Raw genomic sequence first — 27,487 nt, forward strand, 5'->3', positions numbered from 1 at the left:
GTCTAAATCAGAATTTGTGCACATACGTCCCTCCCCTCGGGACACAACTCCGCTTTGCATCAGTCTCCCCTCGGGACCGATCCGGGAGTCCAAGGAGATCCGCGTCCTTGGTCTCTTCATACACCACCAACGCAGAGTCGACACCACCCTAGCCAAGCTTCGCACGGTGGGAGACAAGGTGGGCCGCATGGTCCGCCAGGTCTCCAACAAGCGGGGCGAATTACGAAGCAAGGATGCACTGCGGCTTGCCCATGCTTTCGTAACGAGTAGAATCCTCTACTCAACCCCCTACTTGCACCTGCGCAAACATGATGATGACCAACTGGAAGTCATCCACCGGAAAGTCATCAAGCGGGCTCTCGACCTCCCGGTCACCACGTCCAACCAGCGACTTCTGGCCTTGGGCGTGGTGAACACATTTCGGGAGCTTCGAGAGGCCCACTTAGTCAACCAATACACGCGTCTTGCACAGACCACGTCCGGTCGCCGCCTCTTGGACCGGCTACACATCAAACATGACTACCATATTGAGTAAAGGGAGAGAGTGCCAGAACCCTGGAGATGCGCCCTCCGGGTCCGACCCCTTCCCCGCAACATGTCCAGAGAAGACCATAGCGGTCGTCGCCAGGCACGCGCAGAAGCGTAGGCGCGATACTATGGTAACCAAGAACATGTGTATTACGTAGACGTTGCCGGCCCACACCACGGGGTGTGGTACACGGTCGCAGTCGTACACAACACAAACACAGTCAACGGGCTCACTTTCAAAGCCTACAGCGCAACACACGCGGAGGAGATTGCCATTGCACTTGCTCTCACTACTCCGAAGTCGAAACACATCATCACCGACTCGCGAGGGGCCTGTCGGAACTACGAGTTGGGCTGGGCTCCCCCGCTTGCCTGGCGCATACTGGAATATAGCTGTCGATCTGAAGATCCAACTCCACGCAACCTGATTTGGGCCCCCGGTCACCAGGGACTCCAGGGAAACGAACAGGCCGATCAGGCCGCCCGCGCACTCTCTCCCCGGGCTATCTCCCTGTCCTTGGAAGGGTACTCCCAATCAGACAATCTGGCCATTACATTCAAACAAATCACCGATTACTACAAGGAGGAGCACCGGCGCTACCCGGCCCCTTGTAAGGGTCTGGATCGCGCTGACGAGCGCCTCCTCATCAAAATTCTTACTAACACTGTACTGTGCCCGGCGGTGCTTAAACATTTCAATACATCCTTCGATGGCGCGTTCCAGTTCTGTGGGGAGGTGGCTGACACCTTCCACATGGTTTGCACCTGCCAGTGAACGACGCGCCTTTGTTCATTCCAAACCATCGAGCTGGCATGGCGGAGTGGATAGCATGCTCGTCTCGCACGCCGAAGACCGGGGTTCGATTCCCGAGCTCGACCAATTTCCTACTCGGTTTCATTTATTTATATGGCCTGACCAGAAAAGTTAATTAGGCTAATTGGGCAATTAAGCAATTAACTAAGCTCAGTCCCACTTAGTTAAAGCATCACTATACGGTCCCTGCAATTGGTTGCATGGTTATTAGCCAATGTACAATTGGCCCCGTTTGAAACTCGCGCACTGTGACGTCATGACCATTTCGACCAATTGAAAAGCGTGACATTTCTGTCGACAACTGCTGCTTACAACGATTGAGACATTAAAGGCCTTAATACATCAGTCCTAGAGTGCGCGCACCTATCGCGCACTTCCTACTTCAGGATATACTTCCGCAGCTTCACCACGACATCTTAGATCCTGTCGAATGTCCCCACAACGACAAGGTGGTCCTGGCCTTGGATCTTAAAGGCGCATTCGACAACGTCAAACACGAAGTAATCCTGGACCACCTCAGTAACACCATCTGTGGCCAAAAAACATTCAACTACATAAAACAATTTCTTACAGACCGTCAAGCCTACATACGCATACAAGATGCGGAACACGGGCCATACACCATCGGCTCGAGGGGAACACCTCAAGGCGCGGTCCTCTCTCCCCTCCTCTTCAATTTGGCAATGCTTCATCTTCCCTCCAAATTGTCCTCTTTGCCCAGGATACATCACGCTCTTTATGCGGATGACATTACAATCTGGGCCACGCAAGGTAACCTGGGCCACATGGAATCCTGCCTGCAAGCAGCGGCGACCCTAGTCGACGACTACGCGGCCTACTGCGGACTCCAGTGCGCCCCGTCTAAATCAGAATTTGTGCACATACGTCCCTCCCCTCGGGACACAACTCCGCTTTGCATCAGTCTCCCCTCGGGACCGATCCGGGAGTCCAAGGAGATCCGCGTCTTTGGTCTCTTCATACACCCCCAACGCAGAGTCGACACCACCCTAGCCAACTTCGCACGGTGGGAGACCAGGTGGGCCGCATGGTCCGCCGGGTCTTCAACAAGCGGGGCGGATTACGAAGCAAGGATGCACTGCGGCTTGCCCATGCTTTCGTAACGAGTAGAATCTTCTACTCAACCCCCTACTTGCACCTGCGCAAACATGATGATGACCAACTGGAGGTCATCCACCGGAAAGTCATCAAGCGGGCTCTCGACCTCCCGGTCACCATGTCCAACCAGCGACTTCTGGCCTTGGGCGTGGTGAACATATTTCGGGAGCTTCGAGAGGCCCACTTAGTCAACCAATACACGCGTCTTGCACAGACCACGTCCGGTCGCCGCCTCTTGAACCGGCTACACATCAAACATGACTACCATATTGAGGACAGGGAGAGAGTGCCAGAACCCTGGAGACGCGCCCTCCGGGTCCGACCCCTTCCCCGCAACATGTCCAGAGAAGACCATAGCGGTCGTCGCCAGGCGCGCGCGGAAGCGTTGGCGCGATACTATGGTAACCAAGAACATGTGTATTACGTAGACGTTGCCGGCCCACACCACGGGGTGTGGTACACGGCCGCAGTCGTACACAACACAAACACAGTCAACGGGCTCACTTTCAAAGCCAACAGCGCAACACACGCGGAGGAGATTGCCATTGCTCTGGCTCTCACGAATCCCAAGGGAAAACACATCATCACCGACTCGCGAGGGGCCTGTCGGAACTACGAGTTGGGCTGGGCTCCCCCGCTTGCCTGGTGCATACTGGAATATAGCTGTCGATGCGAAGATCCAACTCCACGCAACCTGATTTGGGACCCCGGTCACCAATGAAACGAACAGGACGATCAGGCCGCCCGCGCACTCTCTCCCCGGGCTATCTCCCTGTCCTTGGAAGGGTACTCCCAATCAGACAATCTGGCCATTACATTCAAACAAATCACCGATTACTGCAAGGAGGAGCACCGGCGCTACCCGGCCCCTTGTAAGGGTCTGGATCGCGCTGACGAGCGCCTCCTCATCAAAATTCTTACTAACACTGTACTGTGCCCGGCGGTGCTTAAACATTTCAATGCATCCTTCGATGGCGCGTGCCAGTTCTGTGGGGAGGTGGCTGACACCTTCCACATGGTTTGGGCGTGTCAGTCAAACCCATCTATCCCCCCCAACCCCAACCCCACCAGAGAGGACTGGGAGGCAGCCCTGCTCGGCTGTCAGGACCTAAAGACCCAAAAGGCCTTGGTTCACCGGACGAGGGCGGCGTTGCTTGTCAATGGGGCCCCGGAATAGGGGCTCCACCTAGTATTGTTAGGGAAAGGGCCAATAGGGCCTACCCCAATCACCTCTCTGTAAATATTTATTGTATTATAAATGTTTTTCACCACCACCACCGACTTCTCAGCTGCGCACGCAAGCCAGCTCTCAATCGCGTTGTTCTGCGTCACCCCTATGGCTTCTTGAAGGCTATCTTTGATGTGGCCGTTCGAGCCTTTCGTCCTTCATATCGTGATGTCGTCGGCGTTCAGGGAATGGTGCGCATCAGTAATTCTAAGGAGCAGCGGGGGAAGGCGAGCCGTATCAAAGTTGCCCAACGTGGGCGACAGCAGCGAACCCTGTAGGGTGCCCACAGAGAGAGAGAGAGAAAACTTTATTACAACAGTAATTCGGGGAACGCCCCAGGGTCCCCGCTGACCCCATTCCACTCAAGTGTTTATGTTCCTGAGGTCCATAACACTGGCAGCCCGGCCGGTGGCGATGGTCTGCACGGCCGGGTCCTCCGAGCGCAGCAGGGTCTCCCAGCCCTCCCAGGTCTTGAGGTTCTCTAGGTCCTGCGGAGGAGGGTCCGCCGAGCATAGGGAAAGGACCTGTCAACCGGATTAGTTCTACTAGCACGTCTCCTGTGTCCAGAGTAGCGGTTGATCTGACAGGAACGGCCTCACGTAATCTCGTGTGACCTCGCTAGACCCGCTAAGATGGCAGTGTGCTCCATGCTGCCGAATGCCGGTGGTGGTGGTGGAAAACATTTATGTACAGGTATAACACAGGCGGTTATGCATGAGCTGACCCAGAGGGGGCCAGCCCTTACAAATACTAGGTGGAGGTCCCTAATTCGGGACCCCAGTGGCATCGGCCGCCGCCCAGGCTCGCGCGACCAAGGCCCGTTGGGCCTGCAGGTCAGAGCAGCCGAGCAGGGTCGCCTCCCAGTCCTCCCGGGTTGGGTTGGGGTGAGGGGGGATAGCAGGGTTGGAGGGGCAGGCCCACACCATGTGGTAGATGTCCGAAGACTTCTCCGCACAGTGCGGACAGCTGCCCGAGAAAGAAGGGTCGAAGTGTTTCAGAGCTGCCGGGCACAGCAAAGTATTAGTATACAGGCGGAGCAGAAGCCGCTCCTCCGCCTTTGACAGACCTTTACACGGGCGGCGCTGCCAGCGCAGCGCTTACCTGGGTGCTGCTAGAATGATCGTTCACTTCATCTTTCAGGTGAAGGTGCATGTGCTATCGAAAGATGCGGCTGCAATCTCAATAGGGTGTCAGGTAAGAACAAAATAGTTTGTGTGTGTAGGTGGAGGAGGTTTAGCAAGATGTGCTCCATCTGTTTTCTGAGGGATGACGTCAGGGTTATGGAGCGAGGGTTCCGGACTGCCAGGGGCTTGTCTAATTAAGGAATAAGCTTGATGTCAGCGTGGCGCCATTCATACGCGAGTATGCCGGTCCTCCACAGTTCATCATAATAATTTATCAGGATGGTTACCCAGCCATCGACCAGGTACTTCAGCATCTTGTATGTAAGGACGCCCGCCGCAGGTGCTGGGCTTGTCAGATTCGCCAGCATTGCTCAGTCCTCAGACTCTGATGTCGTCGTCGAAGGGGATGCGTTCGCTGTTATGGGGTAATCTTGATACTGCGGCCTGGGGCCCCTTAGTAAGCAATGTGCCTCCAGGGCATGCAGGACTGCGGAGGTGTCTTTCCCTTCCTTAAAAAGGAGTTTGACGGCCGCTTTGGAGATTTCCTTTTTGGTATTGGACGGGCCGAGGAGGCTGCAGAGGAGGGACCACATTCGGGCCTTAACTTTGCGCAGTCTGCCAGTTAGGGCTCGCCAGCCCCTCTGCGCAGTGATCTGCCGCAATAGTGATTTTAGCTATGCGGTGGCGTAGATTGCGATTGTGTCGTTGCTTCCACCACCTTCGAATGTGCCCTCTTCGAGCCGTCCAGAGATAGACGAAGCGTGAGTCCATCTCAGGGGCCTTTTCTGTGGATTGCACTAAGAGATGTGCCTTCCTTATCTCTGCCTGCAGCTATCTCACCAATTCATTCAGGAAGTGTCGTTCGCCGTTTTTGGGGCTAATCTGTGCTGTCAGAAGGCGTGCACAGTCGGTGAGGCGCAGCTTATAGTCAGACGCGCGGCCAACTCTCTCTTTCATCGCCGTCTCAAGGATAAAATTATCGCTGCGCATGTTCTCTTCAAGGTTGGCCCACGTGCACGAGTGTTGCGTTCGAACTACTGTCAGGTGTCTTGGCAATTTTGAGGGCATTGTGAATGAGCTCCTCAAACACTCTTTATGGTTTATGGGCGTTTAACGTGCGAAAGCGACTCAGGCTACGAGGGACGCCGTAGTGAAGGCATCCAGAGATTTTGACCACCTTGGGTTATTTACCGTGCACAGATATCCTACAGTAGACGAACCTCTAGAATTCCGACGCCATCGAAATTCGACCACCGTGGCCGGGATCGAACCCACGTTTGTCGGATCAGCGGCCCAGCACCATAACCAGTGAGCCACCGCGGTGGCCACGTCCACCTTAAAGTTTTTTTGAGTGTACTGCAGGCATTCAACACGAATATGCTTCCCTGGCCTCGTTCCCCAGGCAGGAAGTCGAGTAAGACGAGTGAGCTGTACGAGGGTTGTGTAATTGGACGGTCCACGCGGGCACACCCTTGGGGAATACAACGGCTCCACCTAGCGTTTCCTAGCCATCTGATGTCTGTTGCCCTAACGTTCAGTATCCCGTGAGCTTTAGTGAGCAGTTTGTTTTTGGAAGGCGGTCGTCTTACAAAGGGGATGTTTACGATTTGATCCAGGCCGCCCCTCTTCTATCGGAAGCCTCTAAAATTCTACTCCCACGAGAGCATGGCAGTAGCCGACGTTGTTCATTTTGAATGTGTTTTGTGGCTAAGGTGTCTCGCCATAATTAGTTCGCGCTCGAACACGGGCTACATTCTTCTTCAAAACAGGACGTATTTCTTGGCTAGGAAGCAACATGCATAGCTGAGGCTGGACCCGTGGTATTCGACTCTTAAATTTTCTAATTTCAAGATATTGTTTTTTTTTAAGTACACATACGCAGTAAGCTGACGCGCTAGCGGATGAGCGGAGCAACACTCCCTTTAGGCTACCGCGCTGGCTTAGCGGAGCGTTTTGGTGTACGAATACGTCTCAGGTTTTCTGGGTAGTTCAAGATGGCTCCTTTCGGCTTGATATTAGTGCTTTAGAGCGCTTCGAAGTTTCTCTCTCTGAAGGGCTCATTTCCGCGACTACTGTCGATGAAAGTGCTTCAAAATCTACAAGTATCTCTTTTTTCCGTGCAACGCAAATACGGCGAATCCTTTCGAGCGTCTGTGTGCACATATAGACGCATGCGCCAGAAAAAGCCTTGGTCGCAGTCAAGCGCGATTTGACATTGTGAGCTGTGAAGAACCATGCAGACCTCCTTACCGGCAAGTTTGGCAGGATGTAAAACAAATTTGAGAAAGTCGCTGCACTCACGTCTGTCTCAATTTATTTTGGTAATGAGTAGACATTACCGCAATGATGTACGAAGGGGTTATCTTCAACACAATGCAATCATTTCCAACTCAAGAGATCGTCTGTGTATTAATGCGCAAGCATTATATGGGTATATCGCGTCATGCAAAAATTATCCACAAAACGTGTCCGCAAGTTTTGTCCGCTCGACTATGTCGTTCTCTGAAGAAAATGTATGAAAATGTGATTGTGTTAGTGCGTGATAAAATGTGCGGTGAGAAAAATTTGGTTGATGAAGTGCCGATAATTATTCAACCACACAAAAACGCGAAAAAATACACTTACACGTAAAAATAGGCGTGGACGTCGATATAGCACAAGGAGTTCTATATAGTACGCGGACGTTTTGCTTTCGCATTGGTGATACATCAATTTTTTTAATTGCGAAAAAATTGGATGGCTATTCTCACGCAGGAAGTTGGTATCTTGTGACGTGATGAGAAATTGGAATGTAAATAAGACAAGAAAATTGGGGTGTAGGTTCGAACCGAACCCGGACTGCCAGCATGCCAGATGCCTTGACAGGATAAATCGACAGGTTATATCAGCCCTCGTTTTAGGGGCTGATATAAGGGGAAGAGACGAAATCACAGCGATGTCCTCCGTTGTTAACCTCATTGGGGTGGCCGTAGTCCTGAATACAGTCAGCAAAATTTAGACCAACCATTCGTCATACTGCATTCCACGTGGTGTCCTAGCATTTCTATTTGCATATAGCTTACATGTTTTAGTCAAATTTGAGGTTAGCGTGCGACAGGGGTGTGGACTAGTGATATATGCTCCTTCAACTGCGTGCTTTTTGAGTCTACAGCTTTTCTTAATGTGCTGTTTAAGTGTCCACCAAGATGTCGAGATATGAATTTGGAGGCTAGCTTGCGGCAGGGGCTCGGACCAATAACATATGCCCCTTCAGTTGCATGTTTTAAGGCACGGCTCATGTGTCAACCGAGATTGCGCGATTTCAGAGCTACTTCGCCCTTTCCTTTCCTCAAAACGTATGCTTTCCAATTCCTGCAGGTATGCAGACATAAATGACCTCAGAATTTTTTCAAGGTTAGTCGCGACAAAGGCAATGTACACTCCCATAGTCTTGTTAGGTGCTGCACAATAAGCATCAAAGCACTCACATAGCGTCTGGAAGCTGCCACTCGCATGAAAAATATCGATACAGATTTGGTCAGGATGGATCAAGCTCCAACACAAGTCGCTTTTCCTTAATTCAGCTCAAGATCAGATGGCCTTCAAGAAAGCATGTTCATTTAACACCAATAAAGTACCGCCAAAAGAGCAACAAAGAGGTATCAACTTGAAATACAGGTTCTGTATGTCTTTTTACTGGTGACGCTAAAGGTTCCAATGGTTTAAACGTAATGTCGGTAGCGAAAGTTACGAAACGTTACAGAAAAGCATGAAGCCCGGTTATGTCTAAAATGTCACCAAAACTTTGGGCTTAAAGGTTTTCGTCAACAACAAGTATAAACACGCGTCAGTATTTGACGACAGGCCGGCATATTGAAGAAAACGGGCCTACACCAGCGAAGCTCGTGGGCAGGACCACAGTAGGTGACGGAAAATGGAGTCGGAAACGGGCGCTTTGGAGTAAAGGCAATATTCCGGAGCTGGAATCTTCTCACTTCGCCACTGGTTGCGAACTGCAGGCGTAAGAGCCCGTCCGACGCGCAGCCGCCTCAGAGAAAACCGCCTACACGCGTGATAGGTTGGTGGGGAATGGAATGGGTACAAGCGGAATAGGTTGGTTTATGGTAGGTGTATAGGTAGCGTCCCAAAGCGACTCAGGCTTTGAGAGACTCCGTAGTGAAGGGTTGCGGAAATTTCGACCACCTGGGGTTCTTAACGTGCACTTACATCGCACAGAATTTCGCCTCCATAAAATTTGAACCGACGCAGCCCAGATCAAACTCGCATCTTTTGGGTCAGTAGCCGAGCGCCATAACCACTGAGCCACCGTGGCTGGATAAGAGCACGTGTAAACTGCCTGAGGGATCTACGGCCTGGGAAACCCGGAAGGTACCACGGACTTTCTGTAGATGCTTCAGACGTTCTTATGAATGAGTAAATAGGTGCACCTTGTTATAAGGAAGGTCGGCGCAAAAAGTTGCTATGGCATTTAAAACCGCTTGCAGTTGTAAGGCTAGAGGAGATGGAGTGTCGGTAGAGTCGGTTTGGCGGCTGTTGCGGTGAGAGTGTGTTGGGCTTATGAAAGCAGTTGATCCCCCATGGGGTTTATGGTGACATCAGTGTAAAGGAAACAACCGTCATGTTCAGTAGAAAAAGATGGCGGCAACGGCGGACAGCATTGTCACTTCTTATGGCGAGCGGGCTCGGTTAAAGTAATATGACAGTAGTCCCATGGAAGTGATTGAAACTCGAATGTGGGACGAAGGTAAGCTTTACGGGCGTGTTGGTTTGTCGCTGGGTAATTAAATATACCAGTGTTTTGAGCTCCGCATACTCCTAAAGCAGACAAATAGTTTCTGAAGATAGGCCAGTAATGGCTTGCCTGGGTTTGTGGTTAAGTGACTCAAGTGTTAAACATTGTCCTTAAGTAAGTTGTTGAAACTCAGCCTGGTATAGGAGCCGAGTTTGAAAGCACGAGCAAGTCGACGAGCTGAATCTGAGCGGGCACCTCGAGTGCGATTAGCTAGTCTTCGGATGAGGCCTTTTAGGGACGAGGTAGCATGGTCGGGCGCCGGAGAGGGAATGAAGGTGGTCGGAGACGAGGATGCGGGAAAAGACATGGAGAGAAGACTTCATACAGCAAAATTTACATTATTTACAAGTGAGCTCGGTAACGAGACGCTCACTGCTGGAACTGCTGGAAGCAACGCACTATTTTCTGCCACGGATGCAGGCTGCGCAAAAAAAGATCGCTAGCTTTGACAGCGTTGCGCCTGATGTATGAAACGGAGTATAGATGGCGGGACTGTTTTACGTTCCTTATTTCATTTTATTTCAATTTCCAGGTCATTTTAAGGCGAAAATAAGCGCTTCTGTAATAAGTGGCTTAAAAGACTCTGAAATATTACACTATGGCAAGTTAGCGTTAGAGGCGACCATTTTAGAAGGACCTTTGTCCCTGTCTGCTTCTATGTCCGGTTTTTTGTTGCGCCCCTGTGTCCTCCTGAAAAGTTATGAACCAACACGGCCAAATACAAGTACTTCCGAGTATACTATCGCTCTTTGCACCCTTCCCACGTCATATCTTCCACCACATTTCCGGCCTTCTCACCGTCTCCCTGTGACTCACCCCCCCCCCCCTTTTTTTTTCTCCTAATCCCCTATTATCAGTTCTCGGAAACCATGACATTCCTGTTACCCCCTCCGCCCCGCCTTTTTGGCTTTCTCTGAACTCGAGCCATCCCCCCCCCCTGCCTTGTCCTTCCTTGGAAATACCCCGCCTTCCAGTGCCAGCCTATGTTGTTTGCCTTCTTCTCATTTCCCTGTACCACGCTGACTAATCCTCTTATCTGAGTTTTTCAGGTCCTACAGCGCCTCCCCCCGTCGCAGCCCCTTCAAAGCCTTTGTTCATTACACACCCCCCGGATATAAGTTTTTCCACTATTGCAGCTTAACGAATCAAGGTTCACCTCCCTCCCCTTCCTGACACGCATCCCCTCTCACACCACTTTCCTTCCCCACCCCCGGGGCCTTCCTCCTCGGAGCGAAGGCCCTATTTAATCCCTGCCAATGATGAACGCTTTGCCCAGACGAAGACAAGTCCCCTTGTCGAAACGTTGGCTCCAGCAACCTGAGGTTTTCCTCTCCCTTGTTCATTTTTGTGATCCCTTTCACCGCTATGCCACGCAGATCGCGGTTAACGTTTTCAGAGCACTATACTTAAATTAGAGAGTTTTTAGTATTGTGGGCTTTGCGTAATTGCGTGCATAGCGGAATAGCGGGTCCCGAGTGCTCATGCGCAAAACGCTAACGGGGAAATAGGGTTAGCGTACGAATGAAATTTTCAGAAGTTAGCGTTACGGCAGTTGCGGATTTTGCGCTCTTAGCGTGAAAACATTGCGGTATACTTTCAAGAGAGAGCCGCCCGCTCCAGCCGATTCAGCAGCTCTTGCGATTCCGGTCGGCATGTTTACCGGCAACTACTGGTGTTTTTGCTTTTCGCTATGACTTACCTTGCTGCGACGATAAAGTTTAAGCTGCAATTCAGCCCAGTTTTTGAGATACGCTCTTGATTCTGGAGCGCGCAAGCCTAATGGAACCTCAAGCAGCACTGCTACCGTCTGCAACGGCCTGAAACGCAGCAGGAACCTAGCAAAAACGTCTGGAACGAGACAAAAATAGATTTGGAGAATTTTAGCGGTGTTTTATGGACTTAAATTAATAAACAGAGTTTATATTAAATTTACAAGAGTTTTTTTACCATTAGACGTCATGTGACGGCAAATATTCTTGATCCAACGGCTTGTAGTTAACATTGCCTTTACTAGATGGCGCCACTGTTTTACGTTTTTATTTCATTTTATTTCAATTTCTCGGTCATTTTGCAGACGAAAATGAACGCTGCACTAATAATTAGTTTAAAAAACTTCGAAATGTTATACTTTGGCAAGTTAGCGGCAATGTCGACCATTTTAGAAGGACCGTTGGCGTCCATGTCAAGAGGATGGCGTTTAGCGTTTTCAAAACGCTACACTAAAACTGTCTGTGGGGATAAGTTGCTTGTGGCACGCTAACGTAATTTCCCTTAGGTCCGGTATCACGCTGACGCTATACTGAAACTCTCTATTGTCTGTGCAGATAAGTTGCTTGTGGCGCGCTAACGTAATTTCCCTTATGTCCGCTATCACGCTCACGCTATACTAAAGATCTGTAACGAGAAGCCCGGTACCGATACCAAGTATTCTCTGAAAGTGTCTATAGCACTGTGGGCCATTCTTGTAGGTTACACTGTAGCCGTTAAAAACTTGATGCTTTCCCACACAGCGGCTGTAGGCAGAGGATACGTCATAGTCAAGCCTTCAACAATGTCGCCTTGGACAAAGATACTAATTGCGTTTTTCGTTGCTGGTAGAATCATAGCTTGCGGCATAGTCTGGTCGCATTTGCGCTCGGCTTCTCTCTGCGTTGAGGATGGCCATGCGTTCCCTGGTCATCATTTACTTCACCTACACAAGGTAGAATTTTACCGTAGGTATCGTCAGTTCCTTATCCTCAGTTACTAACAATATCTTGGCGAAGCAACAGCACTGCGGCACTGATCAGAGAAGAGCTGATTATAAAAATAAGAAATACTAAACATATCGACAATACCGGATTTTTAGCACAAAGATTCCGATTGGCACCTGGTTCACGACCTAGGTTGCAACAAAATGCCGCAAGCATCCCTTGCGACGAGCTTGCGGCGCAAGCATGCCTCAAGGAATGCTTGCGGCATTTCATTGGAGTGCTTCCTCGAGCTTCTTTCGTCGTATCTCTCTTCCACTGTCGTCTCCTGGGATCACAAGGTCTTCGTACAAAAGTCCGGATTGTGCATCGGTTCTCGGATTGCACCTATCCTTAGTGACATATTTATCTCGAAGATAGGTCTCTGAAAGCGGATTTGGAAGAGTTCACCGCAGCTGTTTTCAGGTATGTTGACGACTACCTTGTGCTAATCGGGGGGCCGAGCAGCATTAGGACGGCACCCGACATACTAAAAATATTTATGGAAAGAGGAAAAGGGCTCAACTTTACTTTTGAGTTGCCAAAGGATGGGTGTTTACGATTTTTAGACCTTCAGTTCAGGCTGGCTCACCATCATGTATTTTGGATGTACACTAAAGGCCGAAAAGCCCCTTTTCTCCTACAGTTCACAACATTCCAGACTGGTGAAGGACGGGATAGCGGTGTCATGCCTGTCGACAGCCCTAAAGATGTCATGTCCCCACCGGATCGAGAAAGGTTTCCTTAAGCAGGTGGCCAGACTTCCTGAAGCAGGCTATCAAGAAAGGAACCCTGCACAGTTAGCAGAACGAATGTTGCGCACGCTGAAGATAAAGGCGACACCTCACCCTCTGGGCCAGCAGGAAGATAAACGAATGAAGCTCGTGTGCATCCCATATCTACACGGTGTCTCACATCGTCTGAAGAAGATCGCTGCGCGACAGAATGTGCAGGTGGCGTTCTCTACCGAACATAAAGTTGAGAAGGTGTGCGCAGCAGTGCACAAGAATCTGGAGCCAGAATTTTCCAGTAAGGATTTTCGTCAGTGCACGGCGTCACACGGTGAAAAGTTCATGAACTGCAAAAAAAGCATCGTGCATAGGGTTCCTTTATCTTGCGGGAAGGTTCATTATGCCCAAATGGGAAGGTGCATTAACATCAGACTGAAAGAGCACGAGAATTCGCTTGACATTAAGAAATCCCCTTCATACAACCTAGTGCAGCATTACCGCGGTTGCAAAGATCAAGAGGACGTCCGTTGCCTCCCTGACTTGCATAATACTGAGATCCAGCACTACAACAGCAATCAGGTAGGCAGGGAGACCTTTGAAGCTTATTGCATCGCTAAGAACACTGACACGTGTGTTGCGAATTCATCCGTGGCGTTGCAGAGAAACTAGATAGCCTTCCTCGATAACTGTCGTACATCCGCTGTGTAATCGTCGATGTGGTTCTGTTTTTTGTTTGTTGGTTTTGTTTCGTACCTTATATGTTTCAGGATGTTTTTCAATAAAATTTCAGTTGCTGGACAGCGCCCGTGTCGTCTTCTCTTTCCTTGGTCTATTGTCCGTTTTGCGCTGGTCCACAATATGTATTCCTAATGTTGCACCTTTGAGAGCTGAATGTTGTTCAACTTCAGCTGATGGTATGCGGTTTATACGTTTTTTGTTATTGCGTCATCATAGCTTATGTATTTCTAATATTTTTACTCGATGAGTGAAATTGAAATTGCTGAAATTGTTATTCTTCCTTCTTGACGGTCTCCCCCATGATACTTCGCATATTTTTATATGGTTTTAATTATTAAAATAGTGCAAGCCTCTATCAAACGGGCTGAAATCTATTCGCATGCAATAATTTTCCATTGCAAATCCAGGGCATGAAAACTAGAGGTACATTCCTCGCCAGCAAGAAAACAGCTATGGGAACTTGAGGCTATGTAATAAAGAAGCGTGCATGTTAGAAGATAGAAGAGTATTGAGAAATATCATAAAAGTTGATCGTAGAAAACGTGGATTGCACACGATAGCAATTCCAGCATCTGGGGAAAAAATAACTTGAAAACCGAAAATCTATAAGGCTGCACATCGTCATCTATGAAAACAAATAAAACAACAAAGATAAAGCTACAGTAAATTAAGTCAGTTTCAAAATCAGCCAGATAGACTACTTCCTTCCTGGTAGACAAAGTGAGTACTTAGTGAACCTCTGATCACCGGCTGTAAGCCAGGCTTCATTAAGCTCCACCGGCCACTTACACTCTGCCCGCACGTTAACCTGAGATTCGTCCAAGAACGGTTTGCGTTCAAAATCAATTTCCGATTGACGGTCATATCAGTAATGTATTTTTTGTATTACTTAGAATTATTATAGCGAGACTGTAGCGCAGCAGGGGACGAGGACACAAGTAGAACTCGTCTCCTTCGTTTCTCCTTTGTTAGTGTTCGTTTGCTGCGGCACTTCAGTCTTGCTATGAATACGCACCAACAAGCCCAAAACGCCACGCTGCAGAATTGTTAGTGCGGTTGCCACTAGCGTTATTGTGTACAGTAAACAGATGCTTTTTTTCCTCTGATTGAAACGCCGTATATTCTGACCAATGTGAAAACTGCCGTAAGCTCGCAATAACATTCACAACGGGAGAAGCGCATGTCGTGAACTGCACGGTGCTACTTTCTGTGCAATAGCCTCGTTCCCTGGACAGAAGAGCACATGCTCTTGATAATATCATACACGGCACAGAAAAGACAGCATTTGCGTTGTTTCGCACTGATAGCACTTAAGGTTCAGGGACTGCTTGCTCTGCTGTACGAGTGCACGCACAGACTCGCATTTTCCTCTGGGGCCGCACTTTTATTTCAACTCTGTGCTCTCTCGGTATGTTTTTGGAAACACGAAAAATAGCACTTGATAGTCGTCCTTCATCGTTCAAACTCCACATTTTCACCTCACATGTGTCGTTCGCGAAATTTTCACTCCATTTTTGAAGCCGCCTGTAGGCTGTGCGATCCTAATCCCTGTTTCACGAGCTTGCATTGAGCACTATTCAGTGAAAAGGAACCGTTGTTGCGCGCTTTTTGTACAAGCTGCCAAAGTGGCTTGAAGCGAAATAAATGAACTGCAAGACCTGAATGCTGCCGCTTTTGGCCTTTCTCACACAGGCACTCTGTCATCAGGCATTTTAACTACAGGTTTTCCCACTGAATTTGATCCTAGTGCCAGTGGAAATAATCTATGCGCTGACTGAAATAATCTGCGTGCCATGAATTTAATCCGAGTGCAAAACATTTAATCCACGCGCCAGCGTATTTAATCCAAGCGCCAACTCAAACAATGCGAGCGCCAACCAATTTAATCCCAGTGCCAACGCAAATAATACGTGCGCCAGCTGTTTTAATCCAGGTGCCAACCAATTTAATCCACACTCGAAAAACGAATTCTCTAGAAGACTCCAAAGCATAGAACACGAATGCCAGGAATAAAGATGAGATAATTTTTCAAACCATGCGATGCCTGAGCGAAGTGTCCACATATTGCATAGCTTTCATCAATATTATAACCAACGCTGCTTTGATACAAGTGTTTTAAAGCATCGTTTAAAGCGCACAATATCAGCATTATAAAGCTGCACAGGGGCTCAGTGCTATGGCTTACTGGCTCTTTATTATGACCATAGAACGGAGGAGGGCACAAATCCATGCACTGTTTATAATGGAACATTGAATCCATGTCTTTAATAAAAGATGCGATTATTTTGTCAGATAGTCAAAGAAAGTGTTAATAAACCGTACCCTAGATTAGTCCTACGTAGTTTCGTGTGAAAAAAAGGTACACAGTCAATGATGGAAAGTTCCAAAGCAGAAGGCAAGTTTTGCGCCTCCATTTCCTGTGGATTGTCGTCTGCTTTTGCAACAACAGAAAAAGACATAGATATGTGCACACGTTACTAGAAATCTGTGAACTTTCTTTTTCAAGAAATAAGATTTATTTCTCAGGCACGTAAAAAAAACATTCTTAAAAACACAGAAGACAAGAAAGTTTCAAAGCAGACGGGTTTGTGTGTGCCGCATTGTGGCTGCATTTGCACAACGGTGTAGAGCTGGACAGTGGTGGTACGCACTCGTATACTACAAGCAGGTGATAGTGTACGACTTTTCCTTCATCTCGCATGGACGTTAACGCGCAGTATTTTCTTCCATGGAAGCCGATGAGCCGTGCTCTTACGTCCTAATTGGACACCGAAAACGAGGACCGCCATTCAAGCCCCCAGATGCACCAAGAAGAAAGAACAGCAAAGTCTCTGAACATGACAGGGCCAGAATTCTCGATGTGTCAAGGCGTGGAGGAGATGTGAAAAAAATGGCAGACACGCTGGGCATCCATTTAAAGACAGCAAGGTCCATTGCAGCTACCGATAGAGAGGTGCTGAAGAAAGGCGGAACGTCGAAGAAATTCGGAAATGAGGTTGTAGCGGCTCTCAAAAATATTGTGGGCAACAACCCTGCTTTCACGCTGAAGCAAATCAAACAGGCGGTGGAAGAAGAATTGCCCGGAATTGCCATCAGCACAAGTAGCATTGATCGCCTACTGGATGCGCATGGCTATGAAGTTGGTGACTCAGAGGCCGATCGACCGCAACAGAGATGACGTGAAACGCACCCGCAAAGCATACGCGCAGTGGCTGCAGTGTGATGGACCCCGCTTGTGCAGGTTTTACGTTGATGAGACCAACTATAACATATGGTGTTCAAGGAGCTTCGGCCGTGCGGTTAAGGGGCAACCATGCAGTGCAGACGACGACTGGCACCAGAGGCGCAAACCTTAACATTATCGCCTGTATGTCAGCAAATGGTGTCATACACTGGACGGCTGTCGACAAGGTTCACTGGGTCGTGTTTAACGAATTTTTGAGCGATATATCAGCCCGTGTCGAAAGTGAGGAGCCTGGTTCAGAAGCCGTTTTTATTTTTGATAATGCCCCCGCTCACAGCCATGCAGAACAGGCAATCCTGGCCAGTCAGCTGCACTCAATCAAGAGGCTGCCTCCTTACAGAGAGAGAGAGAAATAACATTTATTGACACCCGTCAAAAGGTCCTTACAGCCCATTTTTTAACCCTATAGAGGAAGTGTTCTCGAAGTTCAAGTCTGAAGTCAAAGCTTTCCTCAGCGAGCGGAGAGACTTGGCGCTCACCACTCCGCCCGGACTGACTAAAAGGGAGCATCGGCGCAGTTTGTTGCTCGACGCTGCTCGACACTGTATGCAGCAAGTGTAGCGAGTAGAGTGCGCTGCTTTCGACCGCCATAACTTTTCTTTTGTACCAGCAGCTTTGCGTGAAGATGACATGTAAAAAGTGTGAGGTCACACTTTGCGCCACCTTATGTCCTACAGAAAATAAAACTGCATTTCAAAGACGGCCCCTTCTGTGCTTGTATAAACCTAGATTGTTAACACCGCTATACGGCAGCCGCCAGTAGCCATTCTTGACCTAGGCTGTAAGCTCCGGTGTACCTTCGCTCACTTTCCCTTTTAAAACTAAATAAACCGTAAAGTGAAGAACCATTACTCCGGTTCTATGACTCGTCCCACCTGGAAGAACTCTGTATTACACTACTCCCTTTTTGTTTCTGCTAGTGGTGTTGAATCTCTATCAGAGTCTCCCGAAAACATTTCGCACCGGTTGCATGAAAATGGCCGGCAATATGAAAACAGTATGAAGGCCGTAATTGTAACTAGCATGCAGATTCAGCGCACAAGACAACCCATAATCAGCAGTGCTTACCCAACTAATTAATACACGACAGTCACAAGCCGCAAGAGTTGCATCAAATACTGAGGTTTAACAGCTGCTAGTGGCTCTTTAACCGAAATAGTTCACGAGAATGTGACTCACAGGCTTGCATGGTCTCAGAAATTATCTTAACTTCGCTTTATTTCTGGCGTTTGTGCTCTGCGCTCTGGAATATTCTACCGCATTCGTTTACCGCATTCGTTTTCCGCATGCGGATTAAATTGGTTGGCACCTGGATTAAAACAGCTGGCGCTTGTATTATTTGCGTTGGCACTGGGATTAAATTGGTTGGCGCTGACATTGCTCGAGTTGGCGCTTGGATTAAATACGCTGGCGCTTAGATTAAGTGCATGGCACTGAGATTAAATTACATGGCAGGCAGATTATATCTGTCGGCGCTCAGATTATTTCTGCTGGCACTAGGATTAAATTCAGTGGGAAAACCTGTAGAAATGCTTAAATTTTATTGAATGACGTCTTTGAAAACAATATCTAGGGAGCACTCAACGTAAACCCAGCCCTACCCTGGAAAAGCGTACACCGGGCCTGCAGTACATCGTATGCAACGAATATGACCGACGTTTCCGCAAAGCCCTATCGTGTGTCGCCGGGAGAGCGCCAAACCATCGTAGACCAACACTTACAAAAATTTGCGATTGCTTTCTAGATAAAAAGTCAATGATTTCAGCCATGACGCTCATCAGGCATTTCAGACGACTTATGTGTTCAGTTTCTTATGTATTGGGATTAATATTGGCCTGTAAGTTTCTTATTAAGGCGTGATGTATTTTTCGCGTTGAGATTCATATTAATTTGTTTTGCAGATATTCTGAAAGCATGATGCATTTTTAAATTGCTTATGATGCCTACAAACTAATCCTATGGCCAAACAATAAAGAAATGCCGTGAATAGTGCTTTTTTAACGGATCTTTAACATTACTAGGAACCCGCTACGGTGATGCTCTCTATATATCGACAAAATCTCGACAATTTTTTTTTCGTGCTACTTTTCTAAGAGAAGAAACAGGAACAGCCCAGGAGCAGAGTCCGGCAATAATTGCTGCAAACAGCTTCCATCGACACCCCCAAAGAAGAAGGTATCAACTAGGTCGACAACAGGGCGTTACAATCTATGGAAGTGCATGCAACACCAATACAGTCACGTGATTTGTACTTGATCATAGCGTGGGCTCAACCCAGAGTGGAAGCTTGGGCGAGTTGGTGACGGTTCACTTGCAGCGCTGAACAGACACGAACACACAGGGAGACACACAGGACGGGCGCTGTGCGTTCTCTGTGTCTCCCTGTGTGTCCATGTCTGCTCAGCGCTATGTGGCAAGTGGGCTCATGCTTATATGCCGCCAATGTGGCGCCGTCTAACGGATTACTGAGAAGTTTTTACTAAGTGGAGTTTTCTATCATAATTTTGGCTTGATATATGGAATCTCTAACAGGTTTAAATCAGGAGATTTAACTGCAAATTTCTTTTAGTTGATGGGCACCATTTCTGCACGATAATTACAAAAAAATTTATAAGGTGTCGCTTTAAAAGGGTACGGCTCTGGTGTTTTCGCGCTTCAGTAAACTATCTTTTAATTTTCATCAGGAAATTTCGTGCAAAGCACATGAAGAATTTATGTTGTCAGTTTAGTCCAATAACTTACCGTGAAAATCCAACAAGCAATAACAATGTTACAGTGGTGCAAAAAAAAAACTTAATGTAGAATTCATTAAGAATATGCGATGCCGGTCTGATGCAAAATTCACAACGTATTTGTCGGCTGTGACTAAGTTCTTATGATTCACCACGATATATCTGGAATAGATCAGAAATTATGTTTGTACTTTTGCAAGGGAAGTAGAATAAATGCTTCCCGGCGACATCATACAGCCGTTAAGTGCTTTTGAGAGGCACCGCTTGTTTTGGTGGGAAATAAACACGTGCATACGGTAAATAAAGGCTCGGTAAGGCGACCAACACAGGCGCTATTAGGGACGCAGCATACCAAAGCAGCCAGTCATTAGCAAAGAGACGTCTTTTAGAAGATATACATGGTCCGTTCTGAAAGTAGTAGGATTCATTTTTTTAAACAAAATTTATTCAAGAGAATAGTGCAAACGATTACAATTTTTCAAGGTAGCACCCTTCCGCACCTGCACGCTGCTGCCAATTAGTCTTACAGTTTTCGTACGCCTCCAGGAACGCCTGGACGGGAATGCTGTTTTGCTCCCTCGTCACGGCCTGTTGAACCACCTCTACCGATCCGTGATGTTTCCCCTCGAGCGTCGATTTTACTCTCGGGAATAGAAAAATGTCTGGCGGGGCCAAGTCGAGGCTGCAGGGGGGCTGAGGCAGCGTTGCCGCCTCGTGCTGGGCAAAAAATTGCGGTCCTCATTCACATAATGAAGAAGATCCTACCGGTTGGCCTTTTCCTCCTCTGACAACACTCCCAGCACCAACTTCGCGCACGCTTTCCTCATGCATAAGTTTTCTGTCAGGATCTCAAAAACTTGGGTTTGAGGAATGCTCAAGTCATCAGCAATCATTCTGATACTCATTCTACGGTCACTGTTAAGTAAATGTTTAACTCGCTACACATTTTGGTTGGTGTAGTGCCGGAGCCCACATTTCGCTGGCTAGCCTCTCTGGAAACAAGCGCTGCGCGCCCGCCGTCGCTCACAGCAGGCCCAGACTCTCTCGGACATGTCGCGACGTGCAGCGTGACTCATCCAGCCACGCCGGCGCCGACACGGACCCTTCCTCCTCCCCTCCTCTCCGTCGGTGCGGGCTCCTCCGACGCGTCGCCGGTAGTCGCCTCTCGACCATTGGAGGATTTGAACGGCTGGCTGCCGTAACCGTTACCAGCGGCTTTAAAAGCGGAGCCGCGCTGAACCCGAGCAGCAGACGGGCAGCAGAAGAGCCATCACGCCGGAGCTACGCTCGCCGCCGGGGCCGCTCTTCTGCTTTGTGCTTGCCCGTGGTGCTCTTGGCCCTTGTACATACTGTACATAAAAGTCTTTTGACTCACCGTCGCCTCGACCGTTTTCTGGCTCGGACACCCCGTCCCAACAGTGGTGGCAGCGGTGGGATGCCCCAGTCCCAACATTGGATGGCAGCTGCGGGATCGACCGGCGTCAGCTACCTCGGCGCGGTGAGTGCCTGATGTTTTCCCCTCAATTCGCCAGACTGCTCTAGCACACGTGATTGTAGTTTAGAGTAGCGCTGTGTGTAGCACTGTAGAGAGCTTTGCTGTTTCGAGCCAAGTCGGAGCGCTTTGAAACGAAAGCTGGTGCAGAGGGAGTAAACGAGGCGTTGTTGGAAAGAGTTACTTGCGCGTGTCATATACTAGTAGCGCTACAGTAGTGAACGGCAAGGGAATTCTAAGAAAAGGGCAAACTACAAGAGGCTATTGTGCGCGATGGAGAACTTCAAAGTGAAGGAACTAATCGAAATTTGTGAAGAGTTGGGCATTGATTTGGGCCCCGCAAAACGAAAGCATGCGATTCTTGAGGTCATGCGGAAGGAGGATGTAACGGCTGAGGAAGCCGATGAGGCCTGGGAAGAGATCACAGAACGCCGTGAGCGCGAAGAGGCAGAAAAACAGAAGCAGCTTGAGGCAAAACGGCGTGCTCGCGTCAGGAAACTGAGGGGCCTCGAGCTTGAAGCGCATGAGATGTGTTTTGAGAGAAATGAAACATTATCCGTTCTGAATGAGACTAATAGTCGGCATCCTAGAGACAGGCCACGGCCCTTCGTGATCGCCGAGGATATGGCGAAACATTTGGCGGAGTTTGAGAGCGTTTTCGAGAAAAAGCGCGTTGAGCGGATTTTTTGGGCGCGGAAGTTGTTAGCCTTGCTTTCCAGCGAAGCGTATGACGTTGTCAAGCGCCTATTGGACGGCGGCTTGGCGGACTACGATGAGCTGAAAAGCTTCTTACTGACGAGATATAACTAGTCACCGCTGGACCTTCGCCAAAGGTACCTGCGAGAGAATAGCACCCCATCGTTTAACGATTTTCCCTACCAGTTTAAAGCCGACATTTTAGAATGGCTCGAAAATGCGGAAGGTTCGGAAGATCGGGACACAGAGGTAGAGTGCGTGGCTGTAGAGCAGCCCTGCCAATTCGGCACAGAGGAACGTAGTCCGTACTTGGCAGATGTAACCGCTGCGGTAACAGTGGGAATTGCCCCGCATTCGCCAACCAAGGAAACCTCTCTACCATCGGATAAGGTAGTCACAGCATCGGACGATGCACTTACAGAGGTCTCGCCCATTGAAATTGTGGCGGAGTTACCGGAAAGCGAATCTCCTACCGTGTCGGAAGCAGGAGAAATTGCCGAACAGGGCAGAGAGGACGTCCGTCTGGACATTAATGAAAACGCTTGCGCCGACGCAAGCGAAGTAGATGAGGACGGCACACCGTGTTGTGCAGCGCGTTCGACAGAGATGCAGAAACCTGAGACTTCCGATCAACGGATGCGGACGCATATAGAGTTTGCGAACGCGGAGTTGTGCGCTAGTGTTTGCAGCGAGCGATGCGAAACGAGTCCTGTGCTTTCGCACTGCTCTGAGCTTTGCGATATTCCAGAAAGCAGCTGCAGTAGCGAGAACACCGCGACTGAGGGCAGAGCCGACCCTCATCCGCTATCAGCTGAAACGCGCCAGGAGCACGACGCGAGCTGCGTGTCAACACTAATGTCAGGAGAAAACACTGGTTCGTCTGCGCCTGAAGAAACTAAGGTGCTGGACGACAGTGAAGAACAGGACGTTCCAGACGACATAGGGGCGGTAGACGTCAACCCGTCCGAGAAAGATGAGGACGAATGCGCACTCAGAGACGCTGAGCAGGAAGAACGCAGCTTTGAGGAACTTATTGAAGGTGCCAACGACAGGTCTGATCTAGGTAGCGCACGTGAATCGGCTGAGAATCATAGTGACATTGTCAGAGAACAGGAATCTAGGCGACGGAAGCAGCATATGCTTTCTCAGGAGAAAAACATAAGAAAGCACAAGAAAGAAAGCTGCAACCGGAAGGAAAGTAACAGCAAGTTGCGAAAAGTGAGCTATCACCACAAGGTGACCGACAAAGAGTGCTGCCGCCGAAAGGACAGTAAAGGCAAGCTCGAGAGAGAGAGCTGTCACCGAAAGACGATGAAAGGCAGGCAAAAGAAAGAGTAGTGCCGCCGAATGATGAAAGGAAGGCATACGAAAGACGGTCGCCGCCGAAAAGAGAGAAAGGGCAAACGCGCGAAAACGGGTTTCCACCATCGGAAGCGCCAACGTCGCCGGCAAAATGACTTCAGTAAAGTCAGTCACGTTGTCAGCCCTGAAACTAGCTTCAGAACCAGAGCTAAAGAAATGTGCGAGGCATTACTATCGCGCAAAGCGAAGCGCATCAGTGTGTCGAGGCACATAGATCTGAGCAGTCGAATAAACTGCAAAAAGAAATCGTACAAGTATTCGTGCGGGAAAGAGTATCTTGGGGGGGAAACTGAGATACAAGAGAGCGCTGCCCGTGAGGCGAAAAATTAAGGAATGGGACAAGTGTGAATCTTGCCGCCAGAACAGAGAGAGCAAGACGCGCAAAGGCACGTGCTCTCATGCGGGCTCTCTCTTTCCGCTGCAGTCACGGGAGAAACCGCGCTCCCACAGAAAGCGGCACGCGCTCGCAAGGAAAACGCGAGTACGGCTCAAAGAGCGAATTATTGTACGAGGCCGCAGTGATAGGGGCAAGAAAAGTGCCAAGAAGAAACCGTCTGAGCGCCCGGCCAAGCATATGTATCGCGGTGGAAAGCCGCGGTTTGAGATGACGCCACTTAGTAGGCGCAAAATCAAAAGGCTGGGCAGAGGCGAACCACACATCGAGCGGAAAGGCAAACGGGTGCGCGAGAAAGTCAAGATTCGTGCAAGGTCTGACTTGCCCCCACGAACAGAGAGAAAGAAAGGAAGGTCCCACCGGAAGCGTTGCGCACTCGCTATGGGACGTCGCGACTGGCGCGCGAAGTGCAAAGAAAGGGACAAGTTGCCAGTCTATGAAAGCGAATCGCTCTCGTACTGTAGCTCCCGTAGAAACTGGAAAGACAAGTACAGAGAGAAAGAAAAACGCGTATACCGCGAAAGAGGCAGAGACATTAGCTACCGCGGTAGTAGAGAGAGAAAGAAAAGCGCGTCTACCGCGAAAGAGGCAGACACATTAGCTAGCGCGGTAGTAGAGAGAGACAGAGAAAAGCGCAGCTACAGCGAAAGAGGCTGAGTCATTAGCTTCCGCGTTAGCGGGTGTCGTTTAACCGAGTTAAATGCTGACGTAGACGCACTAAGCCGTGTGTTCTAAGCAAGGCTGTCTTCGCCTCCTTGTGACCTACATTTTGTCTCTCCGCGAACAGCTGTAAAGTTCGTTCGTAGATCGGGGAAAAATTTATGTCCTCATTTGTGGCCTCAGCTGAGTGATCTTCTGGCCGAGTGATCTCAAGAAAGCGAATTTATTTTGCATTCATTTCATTCCGAGTGTTTCATGTGTTTGACACTTTGTCTGAGTTAATTACTTTGGAGTTCTTGTATCCCACATGTGTCTCTTGTAGAAGAGGGAGCAAAAAGGGGAGACAAAATATAGCCAGCAGAGTTTTTGTGACTTGAAGTCTGGTGTTTTGACGGGTGACGGAGGGCACTTGCTCGTGTTGGGTGTTGCCTGTTGTCGGTCGGTTCTTGGCAACATGCACAACGATCAACGACCGATGCTGAGAAGCAAGCTCTTCCGAAGGACCGAGCGAAGCTGATCCAGTCACCTGGGCGACCAAGCTGCGGAGCAGTCCTGACGAGCGGGACCTGTTCACGGAAAGGAGCCTGGAGCTACCTGCGGCTGAACACCGGACGAGAACTTGGAGGAGCCTGGCGTACGAGCGCGCCCCGCATCCGAGCCGCGCGGAAGCAGCTCGTCTTCGTGGCGCATTGTCTGGCGGCGGTGGTGCTGTAGTGCCGGAGCCCACATTTCGCTGGCTAGCCTCTCTGGAAACAAGCGCTGCGCGCCCGCCGTCGCTCACAGCAGGCCCAGACTCTCTCGGACATGTCGCGACGTGCAGCGTGACTCATCCAGCCACGCCGGCGCCGACACGGACCCTTCCTCCTCCCCTCCTCTCCGTCGGTGCGGGCTCCTCCGACGCGTCGCCGGTAGTCGCCTCTCGACCATTGGAGGATTTGAACGGCTGGCTGCCGTAACCGTTACCAGCGGCTTTAAAAGCGGAGCCGCGCTGAACCCGAGCAGCAGACGTGCAGCAGAAGAGCCATCACGCCGGAGCTACGCTCGCCGCCGGGGCCGCTCTTCTTCTTTGTGCTTGCCCGTGGTGCTCTTGGCCCTTGTATCATGTAAAAGCCCTTGTACATACTGTACATAAAAGTCTTTTGACTCACCGTCGCCTCGACCGTTTCCTGGCTCGGACTCCCAGTCCCAACATTGGTCTTGCTAGTCGAAGGGCGACTGGAGCGGTTGTCTTTCTCCACTCTTTTCTTACCTTCTCGGAAAAGGTTCTGCCACTCAAAAAACACCTCATCTACCCATGGAAGCGTCACCGTAGGCCTTCTTAATCATGTTGTGAGCGTTTTTGCCCGTTTTACCAAGATTTAGTCAAAATTTGATCGCGTATCGCTGATCCAGTGAACGCTCGACGATTCTGCGTGACGAGACGTTTCGACAGCGGTTCACCGCACAAGCGACCTCCTCTCTTGAACGGCCGAGAGCCGACTGCCGATTTTCCCCAGCATGACCCCTTCAACGATCCTGCACGCCCAGACCACCTCTCGTCCTCCCGTTCGCCCAGGAAAAAACCAGTCCTGCTACTTTAAGAACAGACCCTGTATCATTAGAGATGTATGTCTCCGTTTAATTTGTGCACAGGTCATTAAGCACCACGATTCATTTTTTAGGCCTTATACGCGGCTGTTTTATTACTTCATGAAACTTCACACCCATCACATTTGATTAACCTGAGTTGACCGTTTAAACTTCTATTTGGCGCTCTTTGGCCAGAAATCCCCTTGCGCCATTAAAACCAACCATCAACATCATCAGGCTGTTAAAAAATGCCCATGGATGTTCGCAAAAGGCTTCACTCAAAGTTCATAGCGAAACACCTGCCTTAAAAAGCGACACTTTCCGATCGGTGTGGCAAAGGTGCAATCTGTAGTCATTTCATCCAAGGAATATCAATGAAAGCCACAGTTACCGGTCAGCTTGCTGAATACCAATCCACGGCGGCGGCTTAGTTTTACTGGTGCTCGGCTGCTGACCCGAAAGACACGGGTTCGAGCCCAGCCGTGGCAATCGCATTTCGACGGTGGCTAAATGCTTAGATGTAAGTGCACAGTAAAGCACCCCAGGTGGCCGACATTATCTGTAGCCCTGGCCTACGACGTCTCTCTTAGTCTGAGTAGCTTTGGGAATTGGAACCCTATTTTTCAAACTAACGATACTTTTCTCAATACATTTTCTTTGGACACCTCAGCCTCGATTTCTTCTCTGGCACGTACTGATATAGAGCCCGCTTCATGCTCCGCATCATGTCTCTAGGCTGAAAGCCGATGTGGAAAGAACCTCTTTTTTATTTCCCGCGAATGCCAAGAGGACTCACGCAGTCAACGATCTCTTGCAACTTTTCTCTGATAAATTAACGCCTATTGAGAACCAGTTCTTTGCGGAGTGGCTGTCGCAAGGCATCTGGTATTCGACATGAGGGCAGCGAAACACGGCCTTGTTGTTAATTCAGGTCTGCACCACTTGTATCTTTTGTGGAGCCAGTACATTCGAAAAGGTGCAGAAATTCGCCGCACATTTCCGTCTTCAAACATGCGCTCATCTGAATCTTCACACTCGCGAAAGGAGACCTAATGACCTCGCTTTTATTTATTCCGCAAAAAAAAAATCGACCAAACACTTTTTTCGTTGCAAAGTGGAAACGCAGTTCCAAACAGCTTTATCACACCCCAGCCATATTAGTTTAAGAGCGTGAACGATGGTCTTTAGTGCTTTCCTTCACTCAGTTTCAAGAAAAGGGTGTGAGGAAACAAGTTGGCTTGTGTCCCCGTGTCCATTTGAATGGCGAAAGAGCAATTAGACAACGTTTCAGTGATTACATAGGTTACGTGCCTCGACATGTCGGTAATGCTCACGGTGGAAGTTTGAATTCGTCGTCGTGTTGAGCTGGAGTCTTTGGTGGACATTCAATGTCTTAATTTTTTTCCCGTTTCCGTTTCTGCACTTAGCGGCACGCTATGAATTCTTGCGGCTTATTACTATTGATGCAATGAGAGCACTGCCGAATATGTTTCTTCGCGGAGCCTTCGTTCTGTGGTAGCTTCCGCGCCAATTTTGCC

Source organism: Amblyomma mixtum, unplaced genomic scaffold (genome assembly GCF_055824585.1).
Source record: "Amblyomma mixtum isolate Tamu unplaced genomic scaffold, ASM5582458v1 scaffold_19, whole genome shotgun sequence".
In the NCBI taxonomy this organism is placed as follows: Eukaryota; Metazoa; Arthropoda; class Arachnida; order Ixodida; family Ixodidae; genus Amblyomma; species Amblyomma mixtum.